Here is a 16473-nt window from a genome sequence, read left to right as displayed (position 1 = left end):
TGATTTACGAGATAGAAAAATACCATAACTAATCCCAAATGATTTACAAGATACAAAAAATATTATAATTGAACAATAGAGTTAAAATAATGTAAAGGTATTCTCGATTTACAGTAAACTCTTTAAAAGAATGCATTTCACTCTTATAGTATTATGTATATGATATAAAGTCTGTAAACAGAAAATAATTTGTTTAATCTCCAGTCCAAGAAAATATTTCAAGCTAATGCTAATGCTAATCCTAAATCAACATATCATCTTTACATTAAGATCTTATGATACCTGAATCACTGCTCAAAAGCTTTAACCCCCAAATAAAATGAAAAATAAACCATTGTTATCATCACCATTATACATTTAAGTTGTTTAGATAGGTAAGTTGAGCCACAAATTGAAGTGACCTATCCTTGTGTGAAAGCAGCTTCAGAATCTTACATTATGCATAGCTTTTAGGAGTTCTTTCGAGTATGCTTTCTCTTGGGGTTAGCACTTATCATGCAAGAGAAGACATTGACAAGCTCATAATCCTCTTCAGTTATCAGAATTTTGGGTGCACTTGGGTCTGCAAATAGAAGCTTAGCCATAAGGTATCCAACAATTGACCATGTCTGGAATAACCATGCTTGCTTCCTGATGAACCTTCCTCTATTTGTGTCATAGTATTAAGGCCACTTATCTCTTGATATGCGTCTTTCAGCAACTTCAACAGCTCTTGCAGTGATTTCTGGTCTTTTCATCTTTATGGCTGCAATAGTAAGCTGTAAAAAGTCCATTTTTAAAATCTTAAGCCGCACTGCCAACATTCCTTCATTATTTCTTTATTTTATAAAACATAAACAAGGTGCCATATCCTATTGGATTCAAGCATGACAACTCAGAAATTATACATCTCATGATATATTATTTAACTATTAAAATGTATGAATTTTTACAAACAAAAATTATACTTGAGAATTTTTATTATTAAATACGTATTATAAGATCAATAATAACATACATAAATACTCCAACTTAAAGAGTTTTGAGTTGTGATGATTAATATTAATTATCTACCTTGAGGAGGCTCCTTTGATCTTGAAACAAAGTTCATAAATGTTAGAAAAATCTACATAAGATACTTTGTCCCTGCAAATTAAGAGAAGAAGTCTAAATAATTAAAACCCATTAACTAATCAAACGTGGTTAATAACTACTTAAATCTATATTGAGATATATATTATGTACACATACAAAGCTTTAGCCATGTCTGATAAGGTAAGTTCAGATTCAGCTAGGAAGGTGGAAAGCATATCAGAGAAATAATTAGGACAGTAATCAGGTACTCCTTTCATTTTAGATGCTATTCCAAAAAAGTGATCAACCATACTCTTTAACAAAAATCAAACGCGAATCAATCAACAATATTGATAGATATACATTATCGTTAAACAGATAAGTGAAAAATAGATAAGATATTAAGCATTAAATACTTGTTCTATCAAGTGGATCATGTTAAGGAGCTGTGTGCTTTAATCCATCCTATTCGAAATGATTGGAGAAGAGAAAAATGGTTTTGCTGAGAGGAGGAGATTGTTTTTTTTTTTTTTTAATCTGCAGTGTTCACCGAAGCGGCTGAGAGTTATAATGAGTTTAGTATTTATAATAGATTGCCAATAATCTAGTGATTAATACTTAGGCTATCAATATTGTATGCATTAATGAACCTGCATATTTTTGAATTTTGTGTTCCGAGTTTTAATTAATCTTACCAACAGTTTTATGAGAAAAACTATTTTTTTTTTAAAAAAGAGTTTAATTTAATCTATTTTAATATTGTATAAATAACAAATTTCTCCGAATAAATTACTTCAACTGATAAAAGGCATTATATTGGCACCATTGAAAACAATTAATTACTGCTAAAAATTACACAATAGACGATAAAATTTTACCAACGAATTTATATTGTCATAAAAAGTAAAAATGTCGCAATGTAAATTTGTGGCAAATAGAGGAAGCCACTTATCCATTTTATGCACAACCTATCCATTTCTTTGTTTGAAAAAAAATTATTTAACTTTTATAGTGACAAAAAGAAGTACAAAAGAAATCGGAAATAAAATAGTTTATCTTTATGTTCTAAAATCTAAAAAAAATTCAATCTCCTTTGTTGCAAGACACTAAAACTTCTCTCTCTTTGTTAGTTGCATCTCATTGCAGTCATCATCGATCACCTCTCATTATTCGTTGAAGTATCAATTTTCCTTATATGTCGTTAAATACTGTATTTTAAATAGTAAATTTACGTTACTTGATTCGCTCATTTTTATGAAATTAATTTTTTTTTTAATTTAAATAATAAATTTAGTTGTATTTCTTTCAAGCATTGTATCTCAGCAAACAACGTAAGTCAGAACTATAATATCCAATACAACATTTACTTTTTCCTTTTTTAAAAAAATCATAGATAAAAATGATTCTTCTTAAACAAGTGAACAAAAAACTATGACTCATGAACAACTATATATCTTTCAAAAGTCCTTACTACATCTCTGGCTATGTTATATACTATATGATTACACATTTACATCCAATTAAGAAGAAGAGAAAGAAAATGTTGAATGAAAGTTACTTTTAAATCCAACTAAAAATTCGACTAAATGACACAATTTTAGCGGTTGATAGAGGTTGTCTCTAAAATTCAAAATGTTTCTAACTAAATATACATCAAATAAAGGAAGCAACTTGTCCCTTTCATGCACAATTTGTCCATTTCTTTACTCAAAAAAAATTATTTAACTTTTATATTAGCAAAAAGAAATACATAAGAAGCTGAAAATAAAATAGTTCATCTTTATGTACTCAAACGTAAAGAAAATTTGATCTCCTCTACTATAAGACATCAAAGTTTCTATCTTTGTATTAGTTGCATCTCATTGTAGTCGCCATCAATCACCTCTCATTATTTATTAAAGCATCAATTCTCCTGATCAATCGTCAAATACTGTATTTTAAACAGTAAATGTACGTCATTTAATTTATTCATTTGTATGAGATTAAATAATTCTTTCAGATTAAGTTTTACTTTGTTATTTGAGGACCTACAAAATTAGTTATATTTCTTTATAGTATGGTATTAGTTTATATAATGTAAGTCAATATAATAACATCCATTTCAACATTTACTTTTTTTTTAAAGAAACAATCATCATCCATTAATAGTAAAAACCATTTTGCTCAACCAAGTCAACCCAAAACTTAGACTTTGGAGTAAATATATATCTTTCAATAGTCCTTACTACATTTCTAGCTAAGTTATATACTATTCGATTAAACTTTTAAATCTAACTAAGAAGAAAAGAAATAAAATATGGAATGAAAGCTTAAACATCCTCCAGTAACAACCCAAACTTTAGAAAAATATTCATCAAGTATAAAATTTTTACTTGGTACCTTTAAAAATGGTCCTATTATAGCTAGAAATTAGACAATATATGATATAATTTTAGTGGTTGAAATGTTGCTAGGTAATATGCAACAAAAATAGGAACTCATGTGTCCATTTTGTGCCCACCCTATCAATTTCTTTACTTGAAAAAAAAAAAGTGTTTAATTTGTATCAACAAAAAGGTATACCGAAAAAGAAATTAAAAAAAAAATTGGTCATTTTTGCCTTAAAACCTAAAGAAAATGTGATCTACTTTGTTGTAAAATACCAAAGCTTTTATTTTTGTATTGGTTACATTTCATTGTAGTCACCATCAATTGCCTCTCATTATTCCCTAAGTGTCAGTTATCATAATTGGTCATTAAATACTATATTTTAACAATAAATATACATAATTCAATTCAATTATTTATTATAATATTAAATAACTCATTCAAATTAGGTTCTATTTTATTATTTAATTGAACTATAAATTTAGTAGTATATATTTTTAATACTCAATCAACTTATATAATGAAAGTCAATGCAATGGCATCCAATATAACATTATTTCTTTTAAGATAAAATCATTATTCATTAACAATAAAAACTATCATGCTCAAGTAAGTGAAGAAAAAATTGAGGATGTTCATGAATAATTCTATCTTTCAGAAGTCCGTACTCATCTCTAGATAAGTTATGTATTATTCTTATTATACTTTTAATCCAACTAAGAAAGGGAACAAAATGCAAAATGAAAGCTTAAACATCCTCAAGTATAAATGTAAACTTAGAGAAATATTCATGAAGTATAAAATTTATACTTGGTACAAAATTTACCATATAACTAAGTAAAACAAAATCTATTCTAAATTAAATTTTAGGAACAAGAATTTGTACCTTAGTGTAACATAATATTAAGAAAAAAAAGAAAAGACTAAAACCTTAAGATTTAGATATAATACCATAGTTTTAGAGCATTATTAAGACCTAATACATGCTCGAAACCTCATAGTTGTTTTACGATAGGTCTAGAATGCGAGAGCAATTTTAAAACCCTATATAACCTTTTGGCAAAGCTATCTTATAACCTCATAGGTATCTCAAAATAGCTCTAGAAGCCAAAAATTTCCTTATCCTCAACTACCCTTGAACCTTAACATTGTTTATCCCAAATTAGGTAAGCCAGTAATGAAGCACTACACAAGGACCCATGAGTTTCTTACTTGATATTATCAGGACCTTGATGCAATACATTTTGGTTTTATCCAAGTAACACCTTAAAAAGAGTATTACTACCTCTTATACCACATATTAGAGAAATTAATATTACTTTTAGATGGTTAAGTAAAGACATTAATTGAGAATAATTGAAAATGTTATATCATTTATTAGACAAAATGATCCAGAAAATCCTTAATTATATATTTTTATAAATATTGAACCTTTTTAACATGAATGTCATTATAATTTCTTGCCCAATGTATAAATCACTTGAATCACACTTTTGTTTAGTTATGAAAATTAGATATACATTAAAAAAACTTATATCATGTAAATTAAAGAATAAATTTCTTGCTTTCTAGCAATACTCTATTGAACTCTCTATAGTACTATTAAATGCAACAAACTCCTTACAAGATATAAGATAAGGAACAACTGGTGATTTTATACATCTCAAAAGTGCCCAATTAAGCTCATCAAAAAATTGGTGTCGTTTGATTGCCATTGCACGCATTGTGGACCCCATTTGCCTATTAGGGTCCTTGATTAATAACTATGTGATCAAATCCTTTGCTGACTCCAAAACCATGGCTTCTTTGGGAAACTTAAGTGCTCAAGCCACAATATTCGCCAGGGGCAACTCCTAGTAAACTCCCTTACACGGTGTTGTTCCATATAACATTTCGAATATGAATATCCTTAGTGTCCACCAATCAATTGTGTTTCCATGCCCTTCACCAGACACATTTTTTTGGTGCTAAGTACTCATGGGTCCTAATAAAAGACATTGATTGGACATTGATTGGCTTTGTGATGATTTCGACAGCCATGTGATGTGTTGACTTTTTTTTCTATTTGTGTTGCCTAGGGTGTAAACAGGAGGCTACTGCAGGTGTGATAGAATTGGGTTGAATGCATGAGGAATTAGAAAAGTTGGGTTGATCATCAGGATAACAACTTGTTTCTGTGATTGATGATGTATTTTGATCAGAAATTATGTGGATTGTTAATGTGGAATTATCGTCTTTTCGTGAGAGATCGAAGTCAGTCAACGAAATGTGACCGTCGAATCTTAAACATGTTTTTAACTTCAAATCACGCTAAACTATCCCCATCTTGTGTAAGTATTCTATGGTCACTGTGACTTCAGATGTATAAAACTTGTGGAAAAAAGGGAAGGTCACAAATCTTTTTTTTTTTTTAAATAAATTTAAATAAGTTCGAAATATATCAAATTGAGTTTGCTAAGTTATGCGAATAGCTTGTTGAAAATTTTAATACTTTATTCTCTTTAATATATTTAATAATATGGTTAATATACTATTAAAATATATTTTTCTCTTGTAATATTACCCGAATTACTAAAGATATATAATATATTTAATTTATTAATATTTAGACAGGTTCGTGAACTTATAAACCAAATTCCTTAATATTTGAATTTGGCTCTTATACTTTAACAATTTGGGACTATATTAAAATATGAAAAGAAGATTTTATTAATTAATAAAGATGAAAATGAAGATGATATCTATATATAGATATATATATTTATGCAGAAATATGATAGAATCAAGAAGGTGCAAAGGGGAAAGGTTAGAAACTTCAAAGAAGATATTTATAATTGGGAATTATATAAATATATAATGTGTGTGTCTATATATATATATAACCTTATCAATTTATCTATATATACGTATTTATGTGTTCGTGTGTATATAGATAATGTATGTACATATATCGCGATACTAATTGCCATTAATATCATAATAATAAATTAACGATTCATATAATCATATAATATATTTTTATAGATACAGATAATTGATGTTGTTGTACATACATACCAGGCAGCAACTTCATTGAAGCGTTTATCCAGCTGCCTTTGACAGAGGACGTGAAGATTGACACCAGGACAGAACTCAGTGAGTAAACACAACCATCTATCACAAATGAATTTCATGCCTATTGGTGCCACATATGATTGCTCATACACCATCATATGTATGAATTATATGTTTATATATATATATATACACTTGTCAAGGCATATGATGAAAAGAGTAAGGAAGGATAAACTTTCATACATAATTGATGACGTCATAAATCAGATCAATTAGTGAATATAGTAAATAAATTTCATACTTATTTTTTATTGTACATATTATTTATATATTTCTTTACTGAATTTTTCTTAAAATTTTTTTTAATTTTTTTTATAAAATTGCATAGGCAGTGAATGCAACCAAACATGAATTCTCAGTAATGAAGGAAAAAATAAAAATCCTTCATGGGGTAATATTCTATTTTATATATTTTATAAAATTTATTTTCATATATACGTTTTTCTCTTATAGATTTCGTAAAAATTTTAATTGAATTTAAATTTACAGACTTATACAGTATAAAATATTCTACAGTTTTAATAGAAGTTAAACTCATAAATTTTAAATAGAACATTAGAGTTTTAACTATTATCATATTATTATAATTCATTATAATTATCAATAGCTATAATTATGCAACGGGCAAAATAGATTTTCAATGAAGTAAAACTCATGTTTTATAAGTATGCAAATTTAAATTCAATTAAAATTTTCACAAAGTCCAAAAGAAAAAAGATATATATGAAAATAAAATAAAATATTACCTTAAGAAGGATTTTCATTTTTTCCTTCACTAATGAGAATTCATGTTTGATTGCATCTAATGCTTCCATGCACTTTTTTTTCTCAAAAAAGGAAATTAAAAAAAAAGAAAACTCAGTAAAGAGATATATTAGTAATATCTGAAATAAAAAATAAGTATAATGTTCATTTATTACATGAATATATAAAGATTGCTAATTGATTTATGACATCAATTACATATAAAAGCTTACCCTTCCTTACTCTTTTTATGAAATGTCTTCGCGAATTCCTTATATTTCAATGCCATGACAAGCGTAAAGGTTGCAATTAATACAAGCTAATTATTTTTTAAAAAACAAAAACTGGGTACATCTATCATCAATCATAACACAATACAAATAATATCCAAGTAAGAATACACATAAAAATATAGTTTGACTCGAGATTAGTCAAGTTATATACAGTAATTACAATACAATACAAATAACTTTCAAATGATGACACACATAAAAATAGAATCTGACTCAAGCTTATAATCTCTTGTAAAAGAATAAACACATTGACTATTAAACTAATTATTTAATTAATTAAGTATACACATATATAGTTAATTAAATTAATAATTATTTACATTTTTGGTAGATATCTAAGTACTTTTATCCTTATCTATAAGAGTATGAGTTCAAATCAAACTATACATATCATGATATATCATTTAACTATTAAAATGTACGAATTTCTACTAGCAAAAATTATATTTGAGAATTTTTATTATTAAATATATATTATAAGATCAATAATAACACACATAAATATTCCAAATTAAAGAGTTTTGAGCTGTGATGATTAGTATTACTTATATACCTTGAGGAGGCTCTTTTAATCTAGATGCAAAGTGCACAAATCATAGGAAAATCCGCATCAGATACTTTTTCCTTGCAAATTAAGATAAGAAGACCAAATAACTAAAACTCATCAATTAATCAAATATAGTTAATAACTACTCAAATCTATATCTAGATATATATTATGTACAAATACAAAGGTTTATCCATGCCTGATAAGGTGATTTCAGATTCAACCATGAAGGTGGAAAGCAGATCATAGAAATAATTAGGACCACAACCAAAATCTCCTTTCATTTCATACGCTGCTGTAAGAAAATGATCTACCATATCCCTTTAACAAAAATCGAATGCAAATCAATCAACGACATCGATATATATACATGACCGGTAAACTAATAAGAGAAAAATATATCAGATATTAAGTATTAAACCTCTTGTTCCATTGAGTAGATCATGTAGAGGAGCTGAGTGCTTCGATCCTCCTATTCGAAATGATTAGATAAGAACTGTAACAACCCATGCCTGCATAAGGAGTCGGGGTACTGTAAGAACTTATATTTTTAACACAAATAAAAATAAGTACGTCCAAGTGTAGTGTTCACATTCCTTGCCAGTGAGGGTTACCCATTACATCTATCTAAAATAAAGAAAACATCCGTCTTTATCCATGTCTGATAAGGTGATTTTAGATAGCTGCGAATTTTCTTTCTCTCCCTCTTCTCCTGCATCCTGACATCCTCTTTTAAAGTGAAGGAGGAACCATCAGAACCGTTAAAGATGGCAACGAAATCCCTAAATTAAATAGAGATTGCAAAATAGTTATTGATAATTAAGGCATAATCAATATTTTTACTTTTAATAATTAAGGTAGAAACTAATAACATCTTCTTAAATATAATTATATAATTATATAATTATATATTTACTTTTTGAAAAGAAGACTTTTATCTCTTTAATTACTTAAGTAGTAATCAAATTTTTAAATTTTAAAGACTAATGAAGAAAAGAAATCTCTAAACTTTAACTTCTAATAAGCATTCAATTCTCTAAATTTAGATATTCTTTAAGTCTAATCTTATAATAGTTTTTTTATATATAAAATGAAAATAATATTAAAACTCTACAATATTTGATTACATAAGTTCAAAATAATGAAAATAAGATCTCTATCTCTTTAATTTTTAAATTTTAAAGACTAATGTAGAAAGAAATCTATAAATTTTAACTCCTAGTAAGCATTGAATTCTCTATATTTAGATATTTTTTAAGTATAATCTTCTAATAATTCTTTTGAAGATTACATACTTTAGAATGAAAAATAATATTAAAACTCTAAAATATTTGATTACATATGTTTAATCTATTTTTTTTTCCTTTCTTGATGCTTTTGGATTTTCTTTCAATCTTTAATGCTATGATTTATAATTATGATGCAATATTTAGATAGAAAACAATAAGATAGTTTTTTATATAAAATTAGTTCTATTAATTTCTTCACCACAATATAATTTCTTGGTAATCTTATCCTCACATTTGTTATTGTGTTACAATGTGATCAATTTTAGGTGATCTAGAAATATAAGAAGAGTTAGAAAATAATTGGGAGAAAGAGGAGGAAAACATAAGGAAATGAAATAGGAAAACAAGAGTTAGACTAGAGGCATTATAGAGGTAAGTTTTCTTTTTTTTTACCTAATGCATAACGCACAATTAGGTAGTAATTATAAAATAGATTTGTTATAAGGAGTCATATTCTTCCGGTGATTCCTAAGTTTCAGACTGCGAACTAACTCAAATCGTATATTTTACTTTCAATGAAATTATCTCTTTACCCTAAATAACATAAAAACATAAAAGTACCATCTAAATTAAATATGTCCAAAAGTATATATGTGTACTTACATTTAGCGGTATTTAATCTATCTTGTTCATTTGATTCAATTTTTACCATTTGTGTAATTACTAGTAATCCTTTATATGTTGAATTAGGTATATATTCATTAATTTTATTTTTATACCACTTATATGTTTTACTTGAATTCATTGAATGAAATTTTATTTCATAATCCTTCATATATATGAAGATCAATTAGAATTCAGTTCTCAAAAAACATAAATAAGAGAATTTAATTATTAAAACTGTAATATATTGTTAAATTTAAAATATGGAAGAAATGTGGCAATTAATTTCTTAAGAAAATGATGGAGCTTGTTTAGAAATTAAAGCAAATGGGACAATTAGATCCATATACAAATATTTTAACTTTTAATACTATACTATACTGTATACATTTTTGCAAAGTAATTTCTCAATGAGTGTTGTAATTTGACCCACAACCTAAAAATTTCAATGTAATTTCTTCATTTATAAATTAAATAAATATATATATATATGAGGTTAATTTCTATTGTCGTTGGAAATATATTTATTTTTTATGGTACAGTTTGAGAGAAGGATTGTGGCTAATGTTAGAACCAAATGAAGCAAAAGTTGTTGAATGCTATATGTTTAGTTTTCTTTATGAGCTCATGCTAAGAATTAAAAACTTATAAGTTTGTTGTAATGCAAAAATATGTAGTGAATAAAAATATGATTTTGCAAGAAATATCTTATCATCACTCTCTAATAACTTTCTTAGACAATGCTTTACATACCAGTTGAATTTTTTCAATTAATCTGGAATCAACAGAGGAAATGTATTAAAATGTTCTATTGTCAAGCATTAATTTAGATGACATGGTGATGATTTATGAGACAGAAAAATACCATAACAAATCCAAAATGATTTACAAGATACAAAAAATGTCATAATTGAAAAATGGAGTTAAAATAATATAAGGGTATTCTTGATTTACAGTGAACTCTTTAAAAGAATACTACTATGTATATGATCTTTAACAGGAAATAATTTGTATAATCTCCAATGTAGGAAGATGTTTCAAGATAATGCTAATCCTAAATCAACATATCATCCTTACCTTAAGATCCTATCATACCCGAATCAGTACTCAAAAGCTTTAACCCCTAAATAGAATGAAACATAAACCACTATTATCATCACCTTTATACATTTAAATTGTTCAGATAGGTAAGTTGAGCCACAAATTGAAGTTACCTATCCTTGTGTGAAAGTAACTTCAGAATCTTATATTACGTAAGTCTTTTAGGAGTTCTTCTGACCACGTTTTCTTTTGAGGTTAGCATTTATCATGCAAGAGAAGGCATTGACATGCTCAAAATCCTATTCAATTATCAAAATTTTGGCTGTACTTGGGTCTGCAAGTAGAAGCTTAGTCACCAGGTATCCAGCAATTGACCATGTTTGGAATAACTATGCTTGCTTCCCAATGAACCTTCCTCTTTTCGTGTCATAGTCTTAAGGCCACTTATCTCTTGATATGCGTCATTTAGCAACTTCAACAGCTCTTGCAGCAATTTCTGGCCTTTTCATCTTTTATGGCTTCAATAGTAAGTTACAAAAAGTCTAATTTTAAATTCTTAAGCTGCACTGCCAACATTCCATCATTATTACTTTATTTTATAAAACATCAAGGTGCCATATCCTATTAGATCTAAGCATGACAACTCAGGAAAGTTATTCCTAAATATAACTTCTACAAAGTGTCTGGAGCAATGAACAAAACATTAGTAGCAGGGAGAATATTAAGCATAACAAATTAACTTGCCATAGTAGAGTTGGCCAAGAATCACCATTGTGGTAAGATTAAGGCCTATATTAAAAGGAAATATAGTGAGAAATGTTGAAGACAATGATGAAATAGATCATAAATAAATAATGCGAGAGTAGATATCATACGTGTTTTTAGGATCACTACCAATGATTATTTGCCACTCCTGACCTTCAGGAGCGGGATAACATATCTTGAATGGCATGTCTACAACCAAATCTACCCATTTTGCTTTAATAAGATCAAGTATGGCATGTGACTGATCAGCTTTTGCCAGATTGCTTACAACAGACCACATGTTTCCTAGAGAAAAAAATTGGAAATCCATATGTGCTGCCTGTATGTTTCCAAAGAGATAACCTCCTTTATTAGGAATCCATTCAACCAACCAAGTAAAAATTTGAACTGGGTAAATGTTGAACATGTTAACTGCATCATATGAGTACCCCTTAGTCTTGCAATGATAAATCTCATTCAGTTCTCGCAAATTAATCCAATAATACTCCCTGATGTGGAATGAACAAGCAAGTAGGTGGTTATTCAGTGCCCCAATAAGATAAGCTAATCCATCTTCTAGAGCAAGCATTCACGTGCACAAAGTAAGGTCAGAATAGAATAGTGTATGCAAGAAAAAAATAAGGATTAACTGGAGATACCACAAGAAAAGAAGTTAAACAAATAAGATCTCTTAGTTACTAACTTATAAATTTAAATAATAGTTGATTCTTGTAGGCTAGTGTGTCATATCACAATCTACTATTTCCACCAACATGTTGTAAACATACTTAATGCACAAACTAGATCTCCATGGTGTCAAACATGTAAGCTATGAACTATCTCAAAAAATATAAGCTATAAACTATACAATCTCTATCATTCTGGGGAGTTGCACCATTCGAAAGCAACCAAAAATACAATGACTAACAATTCCAATTGTTGAACATTTTCTGAATCGACCAGACTAGAATCATATACTTATTACACCTGCTAGAAACTCACTTGAGAGGCACCAAGATATGATATCAATTTAACTCAAGCTTGTCAAGTACTTAATCCTAGCTTTATTTTCAAACTTCCACTATTGTTTCCCAAATTAATTTAGTTTTATAATTTCACTTCCAGCATAGTTGGTGTAAAAAGTCCCTATTACACCATGTGCAGAATTATTTTGTATAACCACTTTTTTGCTACAAAAGTTGCAAGCACCAAAAAATCAAAAATTGAATACCAAATGTTCATTACCATTTTAAATGAACAATAAAAACAATTTTTTCCTTGCTTGAAATAAATAATTGATGAGCAAATATGGCAATTCAAACAACTATTAGAACAAAAAATTAATCTACCTTGATGATTCCTTCATTCCACATAGTAGAGTTAATTACCTCCCCTTTTTACTGAGAGGGTTAGGTTTTGAAACTTACAAACTTAAATTGAATGTAAAAAGGAATTAACTTGGTCTAGTAGAAGCAGTGTTGGATGACCCTCTTATCCATTTGCTTTGTTTGGTTGTAAGAGTTATTATTTCCAATAGTGAGACCTTTTTTCACCATAGACAAGTTATTGTTGTTTCTCTCAATAGTCTATCAATTGGCACATAAAGGGTGACTGATGGATATGGTGGGTGGTGTAGCGTCGTTGTCGATCATAGAGGAGGAGAATGGGAGCTGGGACTTAATTGAACTTGTCCTTGAACAACAAGAGTCGTATGATCTATGTTTTGCAGGAAGATTCTTGACGAAAGGGGTTGTGAAGTTTGAACCAATAAGGAATACACTAGCAGACCTGTGGAGGCCGATAGGGGGAGTAAATATTGTAAGTCTTAGTTTCAGCCATTACTTGTACAGATTTTTATACGAAGTGGATATCCAGAGAGTGCTGAACACAAGGTCATGGACTTTTTACAACCGCTTGTTGATTGTTCACCACTTTTGGGAGAGAGAACATCCAATGAAAGTAGCCATTGACACAAGCCTCTTTTGGGTACAGATTCACTCACTCCCGTTAGGTTGGGTATCGGAGACAATGGCTAGGTAGTTTGGGAACCAGTTGGGGGGTTTGTGGACTATGACACACATTCATCTTCTATGGCTTGGACAGGGGTTGTCTGCGGGTTTGGTGGCCATTGATGTTTGAAAGCCTCTGTTCAGAAGAAAGAGATTCAACCTGACCAATGGAGAATCAACATTTGCAATCTTCAAGTATGAACACTAGCTTTTATTTTACTTCCTGTGCGGTTAGTTAGGGCATTCAAAATCTTTATGCAAACTCCACATCCATTCTAGTGTGGCATCGCTACAGCAGGGGTGGGATGAGTCCCTCCGCACAAATCCATGACGGAATCATGCTCCGACGAGCAGACGGTTACGAGATTAACGCCGGGGGAGGGGGGGTGGGGTTGACAGAATCATGGGCGAATATCTTGATAAGTATCTCAGGGATAGGGGGAAGGAAGGACGAGATGACTATCTCAGCCGAAGCGGGAAAGAAGGGAGATTCTTCAAATTTTTATTAAAAAATATAAATTTATACATTTTATTAATTATATATTACTTATCCACTAATAATAACACAACTTATCAATAATAATATATAGAATGTGTAGTTTATAGTCTGAACTATAAATACAACTTTTATAGATAATGATGAAAGTACAAATGATTTATCAAAAAAATATTAAACCTTGATAAATTTATATTTAATTAAATTGTAAAATTTTAAAATAATTTTTAAGAAATAAAATTAATTTTATGTAAAATTAAAATAAAAATTTTAAATTCTATCAATTTTTATTATTTTCTAATTCGTTCATCTCGTAATTGAATGAAATAAGAATTTGCTTATCACTTTAATCAATAAATTGGAATTCACTTATATTTTCTTATGATTTAATAATTGATACATACCCAATAAAAGTAACTATAGTTATTTAACTTTTCTTATCGTTAGATCTTTTTGAGAACTACACACACAAACACGCAGATATATATATGTGTGTGCGTGCGTTTAATAAATTTAAAGGGTTATTGTAACTTGATGTAATGCTAAATCACTATAAAGTTTTCAGTATAATTTATAATAGGAAGTGCATATGATGATGATAATTGTCATATCATACATGAGAATTAGTAAATATATATATATCGGAGAAAAACAATACGTTTTTTGGTTCTAATAACTAAAAGTTGAAAAATAAAAGAAATGAAAATTATAATATTTTGTTTGGTTTAAAATTATAAATGAAAAATAATTACAATAAGAAAATAACTAATAATATCAGTTATTAATATAATGATGAGTTAGCTATTGAGAATCAAAATAGAATTTTAAAAGAAAATTAATCCTTTCCTTTTTCCTCTTTTGTGAAGAGTTCTTATGTGAAAAAAGATTTATCATTCATGAACGATAGCATAATTAATATTAAAATAATTAATAGAAAATATTTTAGTATAAAATCCAAGTCTATTTCTTGTTCTTTAATATTTATGTTAATAAATAATATAAGAAAAATGCTAATTCAGATTTTTTCGCTTATTATAATTATTCTAATTAAAAGAATCTAGTCGTTACAGAATATTATTTTCGTTTGGATATGTCATGACTCTTTAGGACAAAATACAATTTCATTACTATATCTCTACCAACGCAGTCATAAGCTAAATTTTTTGATTCTATTAAATCAAATATTATAAACAAATCATCATTAATCCATATAATTACATCTAAAAATTGATAAATTTTACATTTTAATAAGATTCAGACTTGTTGTCTTCAAGAAAAATGTAAGAATTTTAACTATTCAAACACCATGTTTATGATAATTTATGAAAATTCTTAAAAACTTCATTGTATTGTGTGCTTAATTGTGATAAATGAACATTTGTCACAAACTTTAATGGGGGCATTTTTGGTGCTTGAAATGCATGTTCCCATGTTAATGGATGTTAGTGGCTATTTTCTCTTTTTCAATGATATCATCCTATGTTTACCTTATAAATAGTTAGCTCTTCTACTCTATCCTATCTTATTGCTACATTTCTCTATTGCTCTCCCTTTTATCTCTTTTCTTTCACTTTCACTTTTTCTCAAATTTTCTTGAAGGATTTCTAACTTTTACTTTTCTAGTGGTGCAAATTAAAAAAAATCTATGATCTACAGCTAAGCTTATTGTATCATGCAATTAACAAGTTAAAAAGCTCTTTTCTATACTCACATTATCTTATTGACCTAGTGCATACCTCAATCCTTATAATGTATCCTCAAACATCAATTCCTATTTGTATAGAAAGTAAATGTTTGAGGTAAATTCTTCTATCTTTTCTCACCAAGATATTTTTACTTGAAACTGTTAAATATTAATGATTCATCCCAACCAACAGCAACAAAATTTACAATTTTTTGAAACAATACCCTTTAGTTTGTAACTATCTCTGTAAAATAAGTTTGAGTTTCAAATCAAAAAATTAAAAATTAGGTCTAGATTTTGACCTACTGTAGTTCCCTCAACTAAGGAAACATAATAATCATGAAATGTTTCTTTCGCCTAAAAACAAAATAGGCACGTTTAGATTTAACTCAATTTAATCACGACATCACCACCAACATAAAAAAAAGTTAGAAGTTTAAATTTGTTTTCCATGAAAAAGGAATACTTATTACAACCTACAGCGAATTT

The 16473-nt window shown here is 28.2% G+C and overlaps 2 pseudogenes across 1 annotated transcript in view; both read right to left on the bottom strand.

Annotated features, from left to right (window-relative positions):
- Positions 1-449: 449 nt before the first annotated feature.
- The window catches only part of LOC110809688 (alkaline/neutral invertase E, chloroplastic-like), a 60002-nt pseudogene continuing 43978 nt past the window's right edge, over positions 450-16473 (bottom strand). Inside the window, exons 5-7 of the transcript XR_015816600.1 lie at positions 11927-12161; positions 11792-11840; positions 450-758 (exon numbers count right to left, since the gene is read on the bottom strand). The product of XR_015816600.1 is annotated as an alkaline/neutral invertase E, chloroplastic-like (transcript). The remainder of the gene's footprint in view (positions 759-11791; positions 11841-11926; positions 12162-16473) is intronic.
- On the bottom strand, positions 4989-6593 carry LOC110810523 (serine/threonine-protein kinase D6PK pseudogene; annotated as a pseudogene).

This window comes from Carica papaya, chromosome 9, assembly GCF_054855325.1.
Source record: "Carica papaya isolate Zhongbai chromosome 9, ASM5485532v1, whole genome shotgun sequence".
Taxonomy (NCBI): Eukaryota; Viridiplantae; Streptophyta; class Magnoliopsida; order Brassicales; family Caricaceae; genus Carica; species Carica papaya.
The sequence above is the reverse complement of the archived record's forward strand: the minus strand, read 5'-3'. Positions and strand labels throughout refer to the sequence as shown.